Source organism: Cupressus sempervirens, chromosome 7 (genome assembly GCF_028749045.1).
Source record: "Cupressus sempervirens isolate cs-2001-9-10 chromosome 7, ASM2874904v1, whole genome shotgun sequence".
Taxonomy (NCBI): Eukaryota; Viridiplantae; Streptophyta; class Pinopsida; order Cupressales; family Cupressaceae; genus Cupressus; species Cupressus sempervirens.
Genome location: NC_143124.1, coordinates 648125024 through 648148758, shown reverse-complemented (window position 1 = coordinate 648148758; position 23735 = coordinate 648125024).

The following is a 23735-nucleotide window of genomic DNA, read 5'->3' as shown; positions in this document are numbered from 1 at the left end:
AAGAATTTTTGCCACGACTTTGCGGGTACCCAATTTCATATCGAGTGTATGATCTGGTATCAGATACCTGATTTGAAATTAGGTACCCGATTAGGCTTGGTATTTACCAAACCTTTTTGGTCAACTCAAAAAACGTGTTTAAGAAAAGTTTCGCTGGTATTTAGACTTCGAGTAGCCATTTGACAATATTATTTTCATCAAAATTCAATGAAACGAAAAGGGTTTTTTTATAACACTCTCAAGATTCTATCGATATAATTGTTTTCAAATTCTGAGTTCAATAAGTATTTATTAGTTAATTTGTAATAAAGATGATTGTAAAGTGTTGATTGATATATTGATTGAAAAATAGCTATAACTTTCAAATGGTATAACATTTTTGAAGTACAAAAGTTGTGTCACGTTCTATGCTTCGCCTAATATAAAGAAAATAAATAAATAAATTTGGTAAAGTTTTCAATTAGTTAAGGTGGTTAGACACAGGAGTTTTTTAATTTTGGAAAAGTTATAGTAGAAAATTTATATTTAATTATTTATTTGGAATAAAAATATGCATCGCATCTAGGCATGAGTCTACATTTTATATCTATAATTATACTAGAAAATATTATCATTTTATTTTGATTAAGGTGGTTAGACATACACCTACTTTTTATTTTTGCCCTGAAATTTTTGTAGTAATGCATTAAAATCCAAACTTTTGACCAATCAAAAAAAAATTTCTCCAAATAAGGGCTAGTAGTTTAGAAACTACATTTAATTTCCTATAGATTATTTTCTTACAACTTTTTGATATAAACTGCAAAACCACTTTAAAATTATGTGTCAAGTTGACATAACCTTGATTTGCTAGTTTTTCACTACCACTTAAGGCCATAGTTTGGTTGACCATGATCCTGCACATACCCGACCACTCCAAGTGAGGATACTTTTTACTTAAGCTTCTCACTACATCTGTAGTCCACAACCAAGTGACCAAACAAGTTGCAATTTTGGTATAAGGGTGCAACATTCTCGTATAGAATCAATTGTGACCAAGCACCCCATTTTGATTTCAGAGCCACTATGGGTGGCATGGGTTTATTCATCACCACATTCACACATATTCTTGCAAAACCAAGCTTAGACTTGGAATTGGTAGTTAGGTCAACCTTAATGAAGTGTCCAAAAGAGTCTCCAATCTACCTTAACACTCTCTCATCCTAATATTTGAGAGGAAGTCTTGGTAGTCTGACCCAAATAGACACCAATTTGAATAGGTCAAGGTTAGGGAAAAAACCCAATTTCCATCTAGCAAGCATCAACAAATGTTTTCCAAAGTACCAAGAGCTTGCCAAGATAGTGTTTTAATATGTTTCGATTGTGAATCTAAATTGGAAAAGGGAGCCTGCCATTGTAGAAACAGTCACCAATCTAGATAGTCTCTATCTAAAAAAGCACAATTTTCTAACTATGTCAACATTAGGTCGAAGAGAAACAAATTTTTCAATGAGGCTCAAGGAGAGTCCCGAGGAAATTGAATCAACAACATTATTCGGGCATCAAATCTCTGGCCCTGCAACACTTGAAACCACCATAGGTTTCTCCCTAGAATCTACAGGAATCTTGGATCCAACAATAGCCTCCAACTAGTGTGGTTTCAAGGAATTAACACTCTTGTGGTCCACATCTTCCATGGGGCCCCTCATAGGGCGGGGACCCATACAAGCCAAATCATTAGGGACATAAAACGACTCAGGCGGGTTGAGATCTCAAGCAAACTTGGACCCTTCCTAGGCATTCTTGGTTTTAGCAGAGAGGACCAAAAGGAGGTCCAGATAAGACTACACCAAATTGGATGGAAGAGAAAGGGGAGGGGAGGATTCCATCCCCCCGAGGACTCCTTTCTTTCAATTTCCTCTTTTGAATAATCTTTTTAATAGGAAATGTGATCATCTTCTTAACAGGTAGGTGTCATTTTCATATCTCTAATTCAATTATATTTCCTATTTGTTCCAATTTTTTCTTTGTATCAATAATTGTTCTCTCAGTCTCTACTTACCTCATATTTTCCTCTTTCATCTTCATCTCTCTATCCTTTTTTTTCCTTACCTTCTTTGATGAATCCTCACCCCACAAATACATCTTCAATAAATCCATCTCTTCAAGCAAGTCCCCTTAACCTTGTTTCCACTTTTCTTTTCCCTTACCTAGGTCTTTTCTCTTCTGTACCTAGTTTTTGGGAACCAACTTATTTCTTCAAATTGCATACACACAAATAGACAAACACCAAACTCTCTTTCTCTAACATTCTAGGCTCTAATACCAAATGATGCATATAGAATTCCTTTAATAATTAAGAGAGAAGAAAACAAAAACAAAATTTGGAATTACAATTCTTCTTTATTATTATTCCCACTACTCTAATGCTACAATGATAAACCCAAGTTACTTTACATACAAATCCAAAATTTGCCTTTTTGGCAGTTTTTGCACAAAAACATTTTTTCACCATTTCTATTAATTTTTAAAACAACTTGAAAAAAGTAGAATTTTTTCACAAAGCTTTCTAAAATTAAGATAAGATAAAATTCCTAATAACCTTGAAATTGGAAATAGTATTTTGAGGTTATTAAAAAAAAATTATCATGATAATTTCAAAAAAGGCACTAGAATCTGAATAATCCACCAAAATCTCCTCCATTAGGAATGAGTTTGCACTAGGGAAATGGAAAAACTAAATAAATTAACCATTTATTTAATTTTGTAAGACATGTTAATTGAAACAAATATTTAATTGTCATGACGACAAGGAGAAAGTATATATTTAATTAAGTAGAATGATTATTTAACCATATCTTGGAGAAAGAGATTAATTTAATAATAAAAATTATTTAACTAATTTAGATACATCAGAGAAAAATTCATATGAAAAATTTGATTTGAATTAGACAAGATAAAAACTATATACTTCTTACCAATTTTCTCTTTCTCACAACTTCGAAATTGAGACCTCAAAGGAACAATTAAATAATAGAAAGAGATTTCAATTCTACCTCTAGTTGTAAAGATCATACATCACTAACCAAACCAAAGATATTTGTACACGTCTCTTGTACCTATCTCAATATAGTGCACATCTCACTATGGAAGAATAAGGAATCTAAAATATGCATAGAAATAAATCTGATTACCTTATCATATCAATTCTAGTTTGAAAAAATTGCCGTACTCCTTGGTGAAGGCAAGTTGTTATTCATTCAAGGTAAAACACATTTCCATAAAAATTAATTAATTGTTGTATCCTCACTTCCCACGTATGGTAAGTATAAGTAAGAACCTAAAATCCTAATCTAGCCATGTGATTCACAATAAATATTTTGAGAAAAGTATCCAAATTATTACAAAACTAATCTAAAACTTCAAAGGTATAATAAGAAACTTAAAATGAATCCCCCCATAAGATAATATTGTGGTGGGTTCACAATAGACACCCCATTTCAAGAACTTCCTTGAAATTTGTATCACCTTTCTATTTTTGTCTTGGTAGGTTTTTTTTTTAGATTCCCAATTCATCAAGTCGTTCTCACTTCTATGTGTTACTAATTTTTGGTTTTTTTCCTAAGTTGACCCCTATCAATCCTTTTGAGTCTTCAAGACATTAGGCTATTATTATATTTTGGTTTTTGGTTTTCCCCTTTGTTTTTTTAAAGTCTAGTGTATTTTAGGTATTATTATATTTTCATTTTTGGTTCCCAAAACTGCAAATTGGAAATCCTACGAGTCTTTCCAACTCAATGTTGGGATATCCAATCAGTTATGGCCAACATCACAAGACTTATCAATGCACTTCTGGCTCTGCTAAGCCAAGGCAGGTGCACCTAATCCTAGATGAATCACTAAAATTCAAGAATGTTTGCAGCAGATAATGTGATTATAAATATAATAATAAATATCCAAGAATGAAAAGAAATTTAGAGGAATTTCAACTTGCATAAAATCTGTACGATAATCAATATTACTTTAACTTCACAACTTTAATGACAAATGTGGAACGTGAGTACTTCAAATCTGTATATTATGAGAAAAAATAATATATATGATTATTTGAAGTGAAATGGGTAAGATAAAAGTGTATGAATATCTACTTGGAAAGTTTGGTGTCTCTCTTTTTCAGGCAGGGTTCTCCTCATCAAAATAATTTTATCTACAATTCCTAATTATTATATGCCAATTCTTCAAGATCCTAAATTTGCCATTCTTCAATTAGAGAAATTGGTCAAAGATTTTCTATGGAAAGACAATATGAATGGTAAAAAAAAGATACCATTGGTTTCCCTTAAAGACTTGGGGTTGTAGGTCTGCGTGTTAAATATCTTCTAGGAACATAGCTTTTTGGGGCAAGTTGGTTTGGAGTGTGTGTGTGTGTGTGTGTGTGTGTGTGTGTGTGTGTGTGTGTGTGTACGTATATATACATGTATATGTATATACGTATATCTTCTAGAAACATAGCTTTTTGAGGCAAGTTGGTTTGGAGTTAGTATATATGTATATACATATATCTATATATATATATATATATATATATATATATACATATATATATATATATACATGTATATATACATATGTATATATACATACATGTATATATACATACATGTATATATCTATACATATGTATATGCATGTATATATATATAGATATATACATGTATGTATGTGTGTATATATATATATATATATATATATATATATATATATATATATATATATATATATGTATGTATGTATGTATGTATGTATGTATGTATGTATGTATGTATGTATGTATATACATGTATGTATACATATATATGTATATATATGTATACATGTATATGTATGTATACATATATATACATGTGTGTATGTATACATATATATACATGTGTGTGTTTGTATATATATATATATAATCCCCTCAAAATAAATGGTGCAAGCTTCTACAAGAGAAATATTTGAATACTAACGATTCCTCTAGAATCTTGACAGTCCTTGACTCCAAAGGGATCAGCCATATGGGATTTTATGATGGTGTCTGGGGATGTCATAGTGAGATATATATCTTGGGAAGTCAATAATGGAGAAAATATTAACTTCTGATTTGATTCTTGGAATGGGCTACCTCCCTTATGCCACAATGCAGATTTATCTAATGTTCAAATTTTTACTGATTGTTGGGGACAAATTTAATTGATCATATTAATGTTGTTGACATTCATTCGGGCAAGGCTATATGGAAGGACCCCTTTGATCTCCCTATCTCTCCCCATCAGGTAAGCTATTTTAATCAGATCTTATTGAAGATAATTGTATTTATTTCCATTATAGTTTCTCAATCCACTGCGTTCTGATCAAAAACACGTATAAAATATTTGCTCAATGATCCAGTGCTCCACAAGTTTAGTTCAAAATTTCAATCTTTTAAAAATAAAATAATAATATATCAGGAGTGTATAGAAATCCTATATTGAGAAATTTGTGAAATTTGTAAAATAGTGTGTATCATATCTTTTGATGGACGCAGCTATCCTCCCTACAAATTGTACCATTGACTAAATTTCAAAAAAATAATAACACGATGAATTTTTTTGAAATTTTCAGCATCTGATCTTCATGATCTGTATATTTTGTGATCGAAAACAACAAAAATTTTGAGAAAATTTCAGTATTTTTGTGAATCTGAAAAAAACATAATGAACTTTTTTTTGTCCTTGATACATCTTGTCTTGAAATTAGCCAATGTCATTCACAACCAGCTATTATTTAAACAAGAATCAACATAATCTTGCTTTATATGGCCAAAGATTTATAAATTTCTGTGTTATGCCCTTTACATAATGACCAGACTCGGGTTAAATTATTTGCTCGGATATTGGGAAAACCATAATCCTCATGCTCTATATTTGTACAGACTCCTCTCCTTCTGAACTCGAATCGACTCCTTGAAAGACATTTCATTCAATCGTTCGACTCATCATTTTGTCTCTTGGACTCGTTCCATTTTCCACGCAGTGATTATCATAACAATGGCATATGTGTTTACCGTTCATATAATCTTCAAACATCCGATCAAACAAACTCTCGAGTATCGCATCTTGTGTTTACTTGACATCGGGAATGATGATTTCTTACTGTGGAGAAATACTTTGTAGTCTTTTATGTAGAGGCAAGACATGGTTGGTTAGTTCCCGCTTCAGCTGAAAAAATCAATAGTTAACCAAATACAAGTGTAAGTGCTGCTAACATCTCTCACAGGTGGTATGATCGCAAGCTCTGTTCAACCATTAGTTGCAACCAATGAGTGTAGGCAATGTTGTATATTTAATTGCCTGGGTCAAGGTATGATCACTCGAAGCATATACATCTGTAATAGACTATGATAACCTGATCCATTTCTCATTTTAATCCTCTCCATTCCTGCTCGCCTTCTCACTGTCACATAACTCTCATCCCGCACTTAAGAATTGTTGCAATTATTGTATTGCTACCGTTAGTTGTTTTAGCCATTCTTTTATTATTACATCTTACTGCTGTAACTCCTCTTGATTTTCTTCATCTTCTATTTGAGTTATTTCGCAATGTGGTTTCTCATCAACTCTAGCGATGTGGAAAAATGGGTTGAAATTTTCTTCTTGTTTCCAGGACTATTATGATCTGAACTATTTCTTTCATTTTGCTTGTTAGTCCTTTCATGAAAATCCATGTGTCCTGTATAAAGCATTTTTTATTTCTTCTTTTACTCTTTTTCTTTTTGGTTTTCTCTCAAAGGTCAATTGTGCAAATCTTTTAGGTCCTTGATTTACTGACCTTCATCCCCACATAAACTTTAAAAGCAATGCCTAATTTCTTAGTCTAGAATAAATTAAGCAATGAACAATAGAGTCGCCACCCTTTATGGGAAATGAAAATGAGAGTCTAGGTACTTCTTCAACACGGTGTGTGCTACAAATGTTTGAGATTTAATACAAATATGCTTAAAATACAATTACAAATGACATGAATTAGGAATTTGATAATTTAGATCAAATCACTTTTAAAGTATATATGTTCAATTATATATGCTAAAATGAATAAGTCTAAATTTTCAAAGAAATTAGAGTGCTTACCTTTTCAGATTTAAAAGTCTGAAACCTATGTGATCATACATAGATACTTGAAAAGAAATCAGAACTAGAAAATTGAACAATATCAATAATCTTCAGGCTTTTAAATCAAAAAACAAAATGTTAAATTAAAAAATGCAAAAAAACTTTCTAAAATATAAATTTCACTTTCAAATGTTGGGAAAGATTAAAAGATGCAAAAACAAAATATGATAACTTATTACAATTATTTAATTTGATGGATCTCTAAACTGGTCTAAAACAAAAACTTAACAAGCTTACTTGCAATATTCTCCGGTAGAGTCGTCAATCTGTTGGTTCTCAAAATTGCAAATTTTTAATCTTATGAGTCTTGCAACTCAATGTTGGGATATCCAATTGGTTATGGCCAACTTGATGGGACTTATCAATAAAATACAAATCCCCTGCGCTTCTAGCTTTGCTACATAACTCTCATGTTGCATCTAGAGATTTTAATAATTGTTAAATTCTTCTGATCACTAGAAAGTATCACCAAGTACAATCAAATATTTATTTCTAATAGTGCATATTCTGAGATTTATATCAACTTTGATCCACACACGTGTGTGTGTGTGTATGTGTGTGTGCAGACACACGCATATTTTTATATTTATATTTCATACAACTGCCATATATATGTATTTCCCACTTGTATCTTGTTCATATTTTAAGAAAATCTTTTGCCAATAGTGACAATACTCTATCACAAAGTGTCATATCATAGATCCTTTTTTGCACTGATTTACACAAACTCTTAGTACCATTTAGAGTTTTGAGCATGTTCATTCTTGATTATAGAGTTTTGAGCATGCTCATTCTTTATTACACAAATAAGTTTATCAATCGCATGGCCTTTGTTGGTTTTCCTATATTTTTCAAATATAAGTAATGGACGAGATCTAGGACAAATCAAAACAAGTCATAAACATTTTAAAATGAACTAGAATATTGACAAGAAATTGTACAAATCATAACCATATCATGACCCAAGGATATGCATCTTCTTGACATATTGGTCCTTAAGGTATCTAGTAACATGATGACTTGAGACTGATATTTTAGAATATGCTTATACAAATTATGAAATAAAGATCTAATTTAAAAGAATGAGGAAATATATAATTTGATTGGTTACTAGCATAGGTTTAATTAAATCATACCTTAAAAAGCCAAAAAAAATATAAATTTAGTGGTAAGACACAAAGATATGAGAAGATGCTCAAATGGAGGCCCTAATTTGCAAAAATCAGGGCTCCATAAGACCTTTCACACTATGATACCTTCAAAACCATGAAACTATTATGAGATAAAGAGTTTAGCATTTTTCCAATTTGAGGTATGGGCTTGGCTTTTTCTAAATTTGAGTAATTTTCATTTTTAATGGTCTTTGGGGCATTTTGGAGCAACTATCACTCAGAAAGGATGAGCCTTTCAAGAACATTATCCAAAAAAATTAGTGACCTTTCCAACAAAGTAAATGGTGTGCAATTTCAAGCTAATGGGAGGAAGTTATGGGTTCTTCAAGTACACTTAATTTTTTTTTATAGGTTTGGATAGTTTTGGTATTCTAGTTTATTGTATATTAAATATTTTTTATACATTTTATTTTTAATTTATAATAGATAGTGGTGACATGTGACATCTATTAGACTTCGTCTAGATTAATAATTCAAATCATAACTAAATTGATTGCTTAAGGATTTTTTTTGTTTTTAATTAAACATTGTTCACAAGTGCTTTTTCCATGCAAAGGTTTAGTGTACACCTTTTGGGGTTTACAAATAGTTAGTAGAAAAGGACCAAGTATTTTCTCATAGAAAAATATGAAGAGGTAATAGGAATCATCCAATGATTATGTGCTAATACTCTCGGAAGATTATGGTTGAAGTGAAAAAGTTCAAAAAAATTAGTTTTTTGTGGACTTGGAAAATTTTGAAATCTTGAATTTTAGAGTTTCAAACATCTGACAAATTTGAAATTCTAACAATTGTGACAAGTCTCAAAATTTATTAACACTTAGAGAATTTTGTGTTCTTAAATCTGTTGTTGGAATTGAACTTTTAATATCTTGGCTACTAAGGCATTTTCACATTTTTTTCATGCTAAACTTCCATGTAGGTTTTTGGGTAAGGTTCCATATCTTGGCAATATCTACTAGTTGCATATCATGAGAGGCTTCCATAGACACAAATTTAGAAGTATTTTTAGAGATCAAAGCCAAGTTAAAGACCAATATTAAAATATAAATTAAAATATATCCATAGTATTTATCAACAAGTTTTAGAGAATTTATGCATATACATTATTTTATTTCAATTCTAATTTTAGTTTTCTACATAGTGTAAACCTTAGTAGTGTATTACCTAGTTTAGTAGTTGAAACCTTAGTAGTGTATTACCTAGTTTAGTAGTTGAAGCAGTATAAAAGCAAGATTGTAAAATGTAACTAAAGTTGGCAAGTTGTATAATAAAGCTTATATAGTTGGTGCTTCACTCATGGTGTGAGATTTATCCTATCTATTTGAATTTGTGAATTATGCATTTCTAATTTATGGATTCAAAGAGCTAATTTTTTTCTTGTCATTAAAATATCTGATCATTAGATTTGTTGGAGTTTGTTATTTCTTTGATTTAGTTGTGCCAAATTATAAAGAAGATTTGTTTTGGTGTTTTTAAATAAATATATCTCACTTATACATACATTTGCGGTAGCCTCATGATTTTATAAATTTTGATAGATCATATGTCTACACAATTTTTCATGGTGATTGCATAAATGTATTTTTGGTTGCATTACTACTTGCTACAGAAGTTTTCTTTATCTTCTCGAAGAGTTAATTTATAAGGCAATTCAACAATAGCTTATGTCTATATAGGTTTATATTTCTGCAATTTTATTACTCTATAATGTTACCATAATTTATTTTTTATTTATTTAAAATTAGTTAATTTAGGAACTTGTTCCAAAAGATAGGTTTAGTTATATTGATAAATATACATTTCAACATAAAGATAAAGTACAAAAAAAGTGGCATTATTGTTATTTTCCTACAACTTTATAAATTTCTTATCAAACTAGGAAAGGCCTCCTTTTGAACAAGCACATAATTCTTTAATTGAGTTACCTAGGAAGTTTACAAACAATCTGAAGGAACCTTGGGGGTAATTTTATTATCTTTCAAGCGAGGAATCTGCATTAAATTCCTATTATTGCTTTCATGTAAAAATGACTTCAACAAAAAATGGCACTAGAAGGAGGACCTAAAATAAGTAAGGCTAGAAATTTTTTAATCTTCTTCTTCTTGAGGGTTTGAAAGAGTACTAAGATCATCAGCAAACAAAGGAGATTTTCTAAAGCTCAACCACTTTCTCAAAAATTATTGTAATAAATGGAGCTCCAAATCAAGTCCATCATCCATACAAATTTCCTTCCAAGGATCTCTATTTCATCATATGGACAATTCATCAACACAATCTTCATCAGATGCTACTGTCAATGCTTTGGTTAATCAAAATCTGACTCCATGAACAATGACATTTTCTACTAATGCTCAAAGTTTGTCATTAAACTTGACTGGTCAACTTTAGGATCTACCCGAATATCCTAACAATTTTTGCACTTTCTTTGAGTTGAAGAATCAATAATAATGGAGGAAAGTATGTTTTCCTTCAAACTAAATATATAATTAAAAGGATATTGTATGCCAAGATTTTTACCCATCCATTTCCATACACTTTTGGTGAGTTTTAATACAAATGGTATTTTAACTTGTCAAGTAGATTCTTTGCCAATTGGGTTGATTTTGAGTCCAAAATATTCAATAAATTTAAGTTTTATATAGATCTTTTTATATCATATCACCAATTTATTATAGCAAAGAAGCAACAGTGTGATCCTATTTCTATGTTCAACTATCATTTTCACAAACTACACCAAAAGATTGAAGCATGTGTCTATTTGTGCTTCAATGATTTATATATTGAGTAGGTGCACTTAATGTTTTCTTTTTTACTGAATAAGTACTAGTACGTTCACCCTAATTATAGGATCTGAGTGTCTACATATATCCTTGCTAGTAGCACTAGGAGATAGTGACCTTGATTGTTCATGTTAAGCCAATATCATCCCTATATGGGTGATGTATTTATATTATTATTATTATGGGTAAGTGCACAAAGATGAATCTCAATTCTGTAGTAGTTCGAGGATTGAGATCATGATCTTTTAGAAACATGTGCCCATTTTTTTAAAAATGGGCACTTGTATTAGACTCAAGTGCTCAATCCAAATTTCAAAAAAGGGCACCATTTTTTAAAAAAATGGGTGCCCATTTTTTAAAAAACTGGGTGCCCATTTTTTATTTTCAAAAAATGGATACCTGTTTTTGAAAAATAAAAAAATTGAATTTTTTTAAAAATAGGCACCCATTTTTTTTAAACAAATCAAATACCCATTTTTCAAAAATTGGGTAACCATTTTTTATGTTTTTTAAGCAGGTGCTTGTTTTTTATAAAAAAAAAAAAAAATTTGGGGGGGGGGGGGATCTAAAATGCATTTTAAATGTTGAAAATACTTTTTCAAAATGGGCACTCGTTTTTTGAATTTCAAAAAATGGGTGGGCACTTCTTACAACATGGGTTAGGATTTTTTTTCTCCCACTTCGGACTTCGGTTCGGGATAGGCTTGGTATGCCTTCACCTCTCAAGATTTGGCTAAGGCATTGAACTGACAAATTTAGGCCTTGCCATAATTTTTAGAGGGTCTACCAAAAGAAAAAGAAAAAAAATCTTAGAATTCTCATTGTCCTGATTTCAAAAATATAAATTTTATAGTGTTATGATTTTATTTACTATTTTTTTCATTATTTTTTAATCAAAGGTGGTACCTAAATGCAAAATAGCAAGTTTCACTAGAACTTTAATAACTTTTTTATTTTATGTTTTTTCTTAAATTAATTTATGTCATCAATCTACATACAATTCTTTTGAAGTTTTAAAAAAAGAAGTGAAATTTTGATCAAATTATGGTGTTCATACATGAGAGGTTTCAAAATTTACCTTTATAGCCAATTAAAATTTGTAAGAATTTGCCTAAGGGAAAAATTCACACAGGAACTAAGAACTCAAACACAAGCACACAATAGATCAAAGATGGATATGATCAATTAATCAGAGTATGTCTGAATACATTGCTCTATTCAGAATGTGATGTTCAACACACTAGGAGTGCCTGTATATAAAGGCCTCTTAGGAAGCACCTAGAATGTCTCTAGAAACCATCAGAAGATAAGACAACTAAGCACCTTATCCAACATTCTAGATAAATGGATAAGAATGACTAAGTGTCATATGTGTGTAGAAGATTCCTGTGTTGTAGACAACATGTGTTTAAAAGAGGTGCGGACCCCTGTGATGTCATCAAGACAACTCATAAGAGTGCACAAACTCCTAAGTGTCTCACAAATAAAATAATGCAAAATAATTAAATAATGCATTAACCTAAGTAAACTTAAGTAAGTGTAATAAGTAAATACTTATTTACACCAACACCCCCCCTTAAGTGCAACTTAGGGGAATGCCCTTAAGCTTAAGAAACTAGGATGAAATGCATAATGGGTCCCAGCTACTAGGCCATGTTAGGTACCCATGTACATAATGAACTGCAAATCTCTCATAAAGCAGGGAAAGAGGGAAAACCTCATGGGAAAAACCCCCCCCCAAAAAGAGAGATGAATAAGGATGCATCGATGGATGGAGTAATCAAGACCCCCCCATTACGACACACATCCATGTATATACAAGAAAGAATGGAGAAGGACAAAACCTCCTATGAAGAAAAAGTCCCCCCCAAAAAAGAGAAGAAGGAGACGAGGTAGTCCCCCCCCTTAAAAGTAGTGTGTCGATCAGTGAGAAATGCTCCTATGTAGAAGTTGATCCATGACCATAGGATGATGTTCCTCCCCTTTGGAAGAAACAAGAGCAAGGGTACCTGTGAGATGCATCCCCTAGATGGAGAAGGAATCTCTATGATGACTGGTATCTCTAAAACCTGTTTGAAAATCCTTGTGTCGATACTGATGATGGCTTCCTCCAAAATTGTTGAAGAGAAGAGCAGATCGAACAAGGAAGGAGGTAGAACCTGTCTCAAGAAACCAACAGTCTTCTCAACTGATGAAGAGACCTCCTGCAAATGTTGTAAAGAAGAATCCACAATCATGCCAATCTGGAAGGATTGATCATGTAGAGCATGGAGTTGAGGGTCAGAGTGAGCCCTCGCAACAACTATAGAAGACTCCTCAGCAAAGAGAAGCAAGAAATCATCATAAAAGTCTCCCATATCTATTGTGTGTGACTCCAAGAATAGAACTAAAATGTCTGGCAAGAAATCATCACCTGGAAGACCATGAGTACCCTGCAGTGCTAAAGTACATGAATCTGTCACTGTGGAAAAGGATGGAATATCTACCTCAAAAAGAAGACGAATTTCATCAAGAATATCTCCCACATCTTCAATGTGAGACTCCTGGAACAACTCTGCAATGTCTAAAAGGAAGTCTTCACATGAAGGTAGAGTAGGAAGACATAAAGTATCCTGCTGCAATGATTCTAAAGCATCTGTGGCTGAAATAGGATCAGTAGGAGCAACAGGAGCTGGAGGTGTGATCTCATCTGAGGTTAAAGAAACCATAGTTGGAGTGACTGGATGTAGAAAGTCCACTAGAGATGGAGGATCACATGGATCTCCATATGCTTCCAAATAGACCACCAAATATCATAAGGAAAATGTGCCAATCTAAGAGGACCAAAAGATTCCCTACTCATACTTTTACGTAGAAATTGATTAAGCTTGATAATATATGTCCAATCAAAATATGGCATTGAATAGAGATAAGGAAGCAATCTTGGATGTTCTCTTAGATGGTCAATTGTCAAAGTCCTCCATTTGTAATAGTTCCTTGTTGTCAATTGTGGTATAATACCAAACTGACAAATCTGACAAGACTCCATGAGATCAATCAATGAAACCTCCAAAAAAATCAAAGAACCCCCTTGAAAAAGATGATATTGGCACATGAAAGCCACTTGCCAATTTAGGGCCAATTTCTGAAAGTAGTATTTCTGTCTCCAAAACCTATAATGTGATTGCAGATCTAGAAAGTAGACAAAAAAATATGCACTTTCAAAAAAAATGGACCCTGATTTGGAGTCCAGATGAGCCCATACCAAACATTTTAAGTGAAAAATTTTGAGATTTTAGAGTTGCAGAAAAATTCAGAAACAGAGATCTCAAACTACCTGCACCAATGTGTAGACCACAAAATCCTACCCCAAAACAAAAAAAAAATTCTCTCAAAAAGGAGTCCATATGAGGAAGATATCGCTGTTTGAAAATCATTGCTACTGTTATTTTTTTTGAATCGCCACCACGCCTCCAAAAAACAAACAGCTCTAGATTTTGCCTCAGACGTTCGATTTGGATGAAACAAAATCTGATCTGGGGGTTTTTGGACCTTCTGAATGTGATGCAAATATCAGATTTGCACCAACAAGCTTTAATCTTCACCTACAAAAAATCTCTCATATGGCCCTATGGCCAAAAAATTTCCAAAAAATAATGTAGATCCAAAAAAATAGCAGAGATGCAGATGAAAAAAATGTAGATCTGAAAATTAAATGTACAAATCTGAAATGATCATACCAATTCTGCAAATCGGTCCTTCGAGTGTCGGTTTGCAAAAAAAATGCCTCACAATTGACTTTGGCCTAAGGTAGGTAGCTTTGTAGCTCATTTTCACCGAATCAAAATTCTGGATGCCATGGTGAGGTCAGATCTAGCTCTAGACGCTCCCAATTTCTGCAGGACTCCAGATTCAGGCTAAGGTGATGAAGCAAGCGTGGTCTCGAACGGCTACGTGATGAGAAAATCTCCAAATTGCTCTAATACCATGTAAGAATTTTCCTAAGGACAAAATTCACCCAGGAACTAAGAACTCAAACACAAGCACATAGTAGACCAAAAATGGATATGATCAATTAATCAGAGTATGTCTGATTACATTGCTCTGTTTAGAATGTGATGTTCAACACACTAGGAGTGCCTGTATATAAAGGTCTCTTAGGAAGCACCTAGAATGTCTCTAGAAACAACCAGAAGATAAGACAACTAAGCACCTTATCCAACATTCTAAATAAATGGATAAGAATGACTAAGTGTCATATGTGTTAGAAGATTCCTGTGTTGTAGACAACATGTGTTTAAAAGAGGTGCGGACCCCTGTGATGTCATCAAGACAACTCACAAGAGTGCACAAACTCCTAAGTGTCTCACAAATAAAATAATGCAAAATAATTAAATAATGCATTAACCTAAGTACACTTAAGTAAGTGTAATAAGTAAATACTTATTTACACCAACAAAATTTAATAATAATAAAATTATTCAATTAAAAATTAAGAAAAAAGAAATCATCAATCTTTGGTGTGTTAGATAAGTTCATTTAAAAGGATTTTCAAATTTTCATTTATTTGTGTCAAATTATAGTTTTCGTACACGAGCGTGGTATGGTCCTGAAACAGACATTTTGAAAAAGTGGTTTTTAAAATCCATACCAAAAACAAAATTTATCATATGGATACACAAATATATTACATACTCAAAAAGTAGATTCTGAGCACTACAATCTTTATTTTTTAAGTTTTTTTATATTCAATCTTTACATGCTTCAAATTTTGACATCAATTGACAAGAAATTTCAAAAATAGGAAAAATAATTGCACTTTTTGCCCAAAAGTGAGACCCAACTTCTTGCACTTACCCTTATTATTATTATTATTACTACTACTACTATTATAAATATTATTATTAAATTAACCCTCCAATTATTGTGGTGAATTTGGATTCATAATGCATTGTGTGATTAGATGTATGAGTCTGGATGTATTTAGGGTTTTGTAGTTTTTGTGGAAGATATAATTTAAAATGTTGATGTAATTGAATGTGAGGGGGATTTTAATTATTTGTTTTATATATTGACTAATTTCTTGTAGTTGACTTCTAAAAATCTACAATTATCTTACCTAATTTGGAAAGGGGCCAATTATTGAGTTGATACTTGTTGGACATTTTGCTCCAAAACCCCCTTGGAGGTTTTAATGGATTTTTTCATTGTGGGAGATTGGCTCATCAGATTGTCCTGGGGATAGGCTTGTTGGATTCATAACATGATTCTTCTTTTTTTGGTTTTCATCATCTTCAAAGTTCTCTCCATTTCTTTCTTTTGTTTCTTGGTTTAAATCTTATAGTGAGAGGTACAAATCTCATGTTTTAGTTTGTTTACTTTATTTCTTTGCATTTTGTTTATTTCTTAATGATTGGGGGTTGAGAATTAGTGTTTCCCTCTATAGTCATGTGATTCATAGCTCAGTTGGTCATGTATGCATGTTTATTGGGTATGTGATTTAAATGAAAGTTATCTTTGTGATGCTAGTGAATTTTGTGTGTATTACCAAATACGATTTTTATTACATTTTTGGGAGGTTGAGTATATTTTAGAAGTGGGTTTTTAATCTCATAAAATTCTAAGATGTTTGGTTTTTGGGAATTGTTTCATGCCTCATTTTGCATCCACCTAGATTAGAGATGGGATTTTATGGTGTGCATTTGGATGAAGAAAATGGAATGTTCTCCATGTTTCCATTCATCCTATGTTTTTATCTTGTGTCTTTTGGATAGTTGGTGAATCCACAGTCCTAATAAAGTGCTAGGTTGAGTGTATTTCCATACTTGGATATATTGATCATATTTCTTGAATCCAACCCTTACATCATTATATTTAGATGTTTATTTGGGGTTGGTTGTGCCCACCCATGAGCATATGTGTTTTCTTGTGGTAGGATCTTGTGAGACCTTAACTCCTAAATTTAGGCTAGTTCAATGTTTTTTCATTTAGCGGTTGTGTTGGGATCTTACATCACCCTATGGAACCTACTATATGACAAGAAGGGTATGTAGGGTAGAGGGGTGGCAGGGCCTCACATGGGTAACTTAGTGTAGAAGTGGTTGACGAGGCAATTCGGGGAAGTTCAAAAATTTGATATCCAAATTAAGCACATGGGGTAATAAAATTTAATATTTGATAAGTGATTTGCTCATCTAAATGGTGTTAATCTTAGATTGGTTTTCACATATGAGTGACAATATACTTAAGTCATTTACTTAGTTCATGTCGAAAAAGTAATACATGTTAAGCATAAATTGTTAGATAGTATATGTCAAGCAAGAGATATTTAGTATGTGTCGAGTAACTAGTAAGTGTTGAGTCACTCAAAAATAGCATGTGTTGAGTTATTCAAATGTTGAGTGATCAATGGATGTTGAGTCATTCAAAGGCTAAGTTATAGCATTGAAGTTGCAGTTGATGTCAATCATCAGGGACTTCAAGTGTCGAGTAATACAATTTTGATATAATTGTTTGTAATGGCACAAACTACTATGTAAACAATTTTTGAGCCAACTTAAGGATTGTTTTGCGATCCTAGACAATAAGGACGAATCTTTATTGAGAATTCCTATGCATTACATGTAGCCAATCAAAAAAAGGGAAGGATTAAGCGGCAATATGAGTGAATCACAATCATTGATTCATACCTAACCTTAAGTCACCTAGGTCTTCTTAAGGAGGACAAGCTCTAAACTTTTTATGTGTGTGTAAGGAAAAAAGAGATAAGTTTGCATGCACAAACAAAGAATTTATAATGACTAAGGAGTTGTGAATTGAGATACATTGTAGAATCAGTTAAAGGAGAACAAAGGAAAGGAATTAGAAGATAGTAGAGACACATCTGATTAGAAAGGATCCAAGTACACATTAGGAAAGAGGTGATTCGTCTCAAGCAATAGAGTGCTAACTGAAGGATCATTGTTGAGACATTCTAACAGGTGAATCAATTAAATCTATTAACAGAGTAGTCTTAACAGGCTATTGTAAATCCTTTAACAAGGTTCTTATTTCATTGTAATTTAAAGTCCTATTACCAAGCACACTTCTAATAGGATGTTGAAATCCTTTAAGACTTAACAATCTTGTAAGCCTTTAACAAGGTAGACCTTTCATAGGGTAGATCATGTTTCATGATCAAAACATTGTGACCTTCATTGGATACACTTTATTAATCTAGTAATGGAGATTTGTGGGTTTCATCCCCACCCAAGTGTTACCTTCTCCTTGGAGGATTTCTGGGTAACCAAATATCTTGTGTCATACATGTGTTGAATGTTTTTACTTTCATGCTATGGATGAATATGCTTAATTTGGTATTTTAGTTTATAGATATAAATTGTGAGATGGATGTGTGGTGAATGATTTTATGGTTAAAAGTTTGAAGCACTAATTTACCACCACCCCCCCCTAACCCCGCTCTTAGAGTTTACTTTTCCTATTTTATTTCCAACAAATGGTAGCCTTGCATTTTGAGGGAGTTGGTGTGGTGATGGTATGTCCAGATAGTAGCCAGTATTCTATGGAAGTTAGTGTAAGGGTGTGATATGCAACCTCCCAAGGAAGATGATTTACCATACCTAGTATATATCTTGGGCTAGTATGAGCCAAGTAACTACACTCTACCAGAGTCTTTGAGTATTTATCCTACATACTATTCTCACTAGTGACCTCATGTACTTCATTTTATTCATGATCATATGTGTGCTCATGTCTTGCACTTTTTTGCATGCGCATAAAAGCCTACTATAAATTTATGTCTTATGTGACTATGATTGAGTCATTATTTCCATGAGTATGACAAGGTAGGTTTACAGGATCTATGTGGTTGGGAGGCATTTCTATCTTAACCACTGATGGGGATCAGAGAACAAAGATGTATATCTTCTAAATATAGGATTGTGTTGACTTATCCTCCTTCTCTTGTCTTTTTGACTTGTATTTTTATTTTCCCTCTTGGTATAGATTGTCTCTTGTATCAAACTGGTTGTATATCTTGTCAACTAGATAATTTAGATGTGTAATTGATATATTTTATTCTAATGCATGATTGAGTGCTTGTGTCCTCAATTTATACATATTTGGTACTCCCTGGTGTGGATATTTATTATCTCATTTTGTATTTTACTTGTATCCCATGGCTAGTAGTTCATTTTATTATATGATAAAGCATTTCATCATACCATAGATGTAGTCCATCATAACATTAGGTGAGTTTCAACATACAATGAAATCATTTCATCATATGATGGAAGCAATTCATCATTTTACTTTTGGAGTTTTATCTTTCCAATTTTACGCACTTCACCATTTTGGTGTTTCTTTGCACAAGATTATCATACTCAATTAGGAGTTTCATTATACAATATTGTGTATTGTTTCATCATTCCTTGGATAGTGATCACTTTTGGACACATTGGGAAAATTAAAATTAGTCTTTTGAATACCCATTTGGGAGATGTACCTTCCCAATTTAGAATAGATCTACCATTGATCACCTTTGGGATAGTTAGAAGCTTCTTCATATTCTCTATACATTTAAAATTGGAAATGAACTTGAAGGTCAATAACCTAAGAAGTTGTACTTTGTGAAATAGAATGAATATCGAAACAAATAAAAATATATTAATCTAAATAAATCTTTAATATTAATCACCTAAGTGGAAGATAGAAATGTATGGTCATAATTGTAGACTTGGGAATATTTGGAACGTTGTTCAAGTATTCCACTTGTAGTTGACTTATGCATGATGTAGGTATTATTATATCTTTATTTAACAAAAAAAATATGTTAGTCTATGTTTAATCCTTTTTTTCAAGTATTCTCAGGTGAGGCATTACATCTTATACCAGAGCCCATGTTCAAACATTGGAATCTTTGTATTATACTCCGATTGTGTTGTATGAATATTGAATCTTAGGTAGGGAAAAGATTGCCACTTGCCCTTGAGATCTTAATTAGTTGCTTCTAGATCTATGCAATATATACAATGTAAAGTAAAAAAATTCTTAAATGAAATGAAAATTTGACAAAGAGGAATCAAGGTGCTTATCTTGAAATTTGGAACCTTGATTTTTGTATGTAGCAAACATAACTAGATTTGGGCATAAAACTGTGAGGTAAACAAAATCCAAAAATCTTTCAGTGATCTGTCGAGGGCGAATTGGATCTTCAAGGGTGAAATGGATCATTAGGGGTACAGTGTGCCCTTAATTAATAGTGTGCAACACTAATTTTGACTTCATGATTATGATAAATGACAAAAAGGGTACTCCAATTCATGACTTGATTTTCCTTGTGAGATATGTTGATATCTGAATTTTAGGATGTTGGGTGACTATGTAGAGGTTTGCCTTAGTCAAACCCCCCATTTTGGTGATTTCCACCTCCATGGATAGTTGATTTGCAAATATAATGTGTGTAATGCTCATGTATGATCTTTGAATGTGAAAATACAAGGATCCAAATCATTAGATCCAAAACCCTAGCTTGGAGTATTGTGCTTGGATGTGGATGAAATAACAATACATAGATTTGAGGATATCCTAGAAAGCATACTATGCCCCCAAGGCTAAAGTACTCTAAGCCATACTCATGATCGGTATTTTCTACTCCATGATTGAGTATTGAATGCTTAAATAGTAGAATGTGATGAGGAAGATGAAGAACTCTCTTGCTTCAAAGTATGTTTTCAAGCCTCCTTGCGAATGTGATAAGTCAAATTGGAATGTCCACAATGGCTTGTCCGCATTAGAAATATTTTCTTGATCTTTCTTGAACATAAGTATGCTTGCTTTCTATCTTCATAGTCCATGTGCATCATTCATCTATGAAAAATGAAGCAATTGAGGGTGTTTATATAGGATTTGGATTAATTTCCTCATGTAGGCCGACTGGGCTCAAAAATCTAACTCTGGACCGAACCACGAGAAGTAACCAATTGTTAGGACCCAAAAAAGGACTTCATCGGGGGTACATTACACCCCTAATTGGTCCATCAGGGGTAGACTGGACCCCTAATTGGTCAAGGGCACACTTCACTCCTAATGATCAGGTGCAAAATCTCGTGGGACTGTCTCGAGACTCCAAAAAAGGTCCCATAATCTAGAAATCATGTCCAGATTCTAAGAAAATCGTATTTTGATGTGAAAAGGAGTTATATTGATTGAAGCGAAAGAAAAGGAGAGGACCTAGATAAATAGATCCTACATCAAGTTTTGTGTTGTATGATAGGAATACCAAGAAGGACTTATTAGATCCTACCTATATCCTATTTAAGAGGAGGATTTAGGTGAGAGACTTAAATGAAAATTTATCATTAAATATATTGAATAGGTGCTAAATAGTCATAAAGTGAAGTGCTTCCAATTTAAGATGGTACATCCTCCACTGTGATGACTTCCAACATAACTCTGAGCATTCTTTTCCAGAAGAGCTTCAGCTACTTGGGCTCATAATAAGTGTGATTTCCTTATCCATCATGTCACTCTCCTCCTCATACCTATGGAAATTTAACAACCGTCTTACGACCATTGAAGAATTTTTTACTAGACATTGACATACTAGTACTAGCCACAACCACCTCCTCATTAGTAAAAATTCTTTCTATTAATGGAGATAGGACCATTATCCTAGTCATCCACGAAGATTAGAGTGAAGTTTCTATCATAGTCATTGAACTTTTCCAAAAAACTCATCACTCCACCCTTCACCAGCTTCCACCAAATCTCAGTGTCTCTTCTCACATGTTCACAAGTTGTAGGTTCATGTCTGTTGATATCCCCACCCATTTTCCTCTCTCTGTCTGAGAATGCAAGTGTAGAGAACAAACCAAAAATAAAAGCCTTCAGCAACTAGAAAGCGTACAAATTGTAAGGAGTAATTATCCTTCTTCTTCTTTCCTTAATTACAAGCTCTTTACTAATTTCAAATAGGGATAGTGGCATCTTTTGGGCAAAATAATTATAGCTTCCTCCCTTGTAATCTATCAAAGGTGATGAGGCTAATCAAGTCATGATTTAGCTTATACTCCCCTTTCCACTTACATTTCTAATTACTTCTAACTACCATGTTGGCTATGAAGTCTGCCACATAATTATGCTCATGGTAAATGTGAGAAATATGGACTTTATGGAATTCATTGTAAATGCTCTTGGCTTCTAATATAATGCTTTCTATAGTCCAAGAAGTTGGATGTTCACCCCTTAGGTACTTGATGATGTTCATTGAATCCCCCTCTAACAAAACATTTTTTCTTTTATATCCTTAGCAAGTTTGATCCTTGCAAAGCAACCACAGCTTCCACGAGATGCTTTGTCTAGGTTCCCAAAGGGAGTGCCACTGAAGATAAGACAATGTCATTCTCATACTTGGTTTGGAAATGTTGATTAAAGTTTGATTTTAGTATTATTAATTTAGTTGAGAAATTTTGTTCTCTTTTAATAAATTACTTATTCTATTTTTTTATGTGTAGTTCCAGTAGTCAGGAAGTGATAGATCCAATCTTTGGAAATTGTTTCTTTGTGGTAGATTTCTTTTCATAGTTGCATTCATCCACACTTGGCATTTTTAGGTACAAATTCAAGGAATATACATGAGTCCAAATTTGATCTAAAAAAGAAGTTAATTAAAGCCACAAACTTTACCATACAAAATGTTTGGGTAATCAAAACAATAAATGTTCCTAAAGAAGAAGATTATCCATTTCCTCTCCAAGGATTTCTTGAAGAAGTAGAAGTGAAATAGAAATAACTTTCAAAGGTTTTCTTTCTGAAAAATAATATTGGTCCCCCATTGAATAAGGATAAAAATCAGGTCTTTAAGAACAAGATATGTCATTTAGATGAGGTGGATAAAGTGGTTGATTTGGAATCATATTTGAGTATAGAGATGTCCATTTATGGGTATCCCATGTAAATGTTGTACCTTTCAGCAACCAATGTGTGTAGAATTTAGCCATTTGAGATGAATTCAAAGGTAAGTTGTCCTAAATTCTTGTTAGCTTGGGGGATAGCCTTAGAAGGTAAGTATGATTTGAACATTTTTATTTGAGGCTTGACGAGGAAAATGATTTGAGTGAGAGTACTAATGATTCTTGTAATTCAAAAGACATGTTTATGATTGAAATTGTTAGTCCTAATGAGCTTAAATGTAATAATTTATTATTCAAGGCTAATGATGATTACAACAAGGATCACAATTTTCAAGGCACTACCGAGAGTGGTTCACCTCGCTCCTCGTCAATTTTTGGCTCACACAAATATGGGATCTTCAAGCATGGCTTTGTCTACATTAGGAGGTGGTGTGACTGGCTTGGGCTCTATCAAACTCTAATCTAAGGCAATCTTTGTTGCACCTAATGACCTTGTAAGAATCCAAAGGTTTCTCCTAGGGTCGATTAGGTTGTAAAAGAGTGGTTTTCTCCTCTTTCAGATAGGATGGAGAGTGGTGTATCAGGTTTGAAATTGAAGGGATCGTTCCCTATTTAAAACCTTATTCTTGTCTCCTTGGATGAGAATATATATATTGAGATTGCTCCATCTAATTTTTGATCCCAGGGGTATCTCTCATTTCAAGGGTTTGTGGTTGA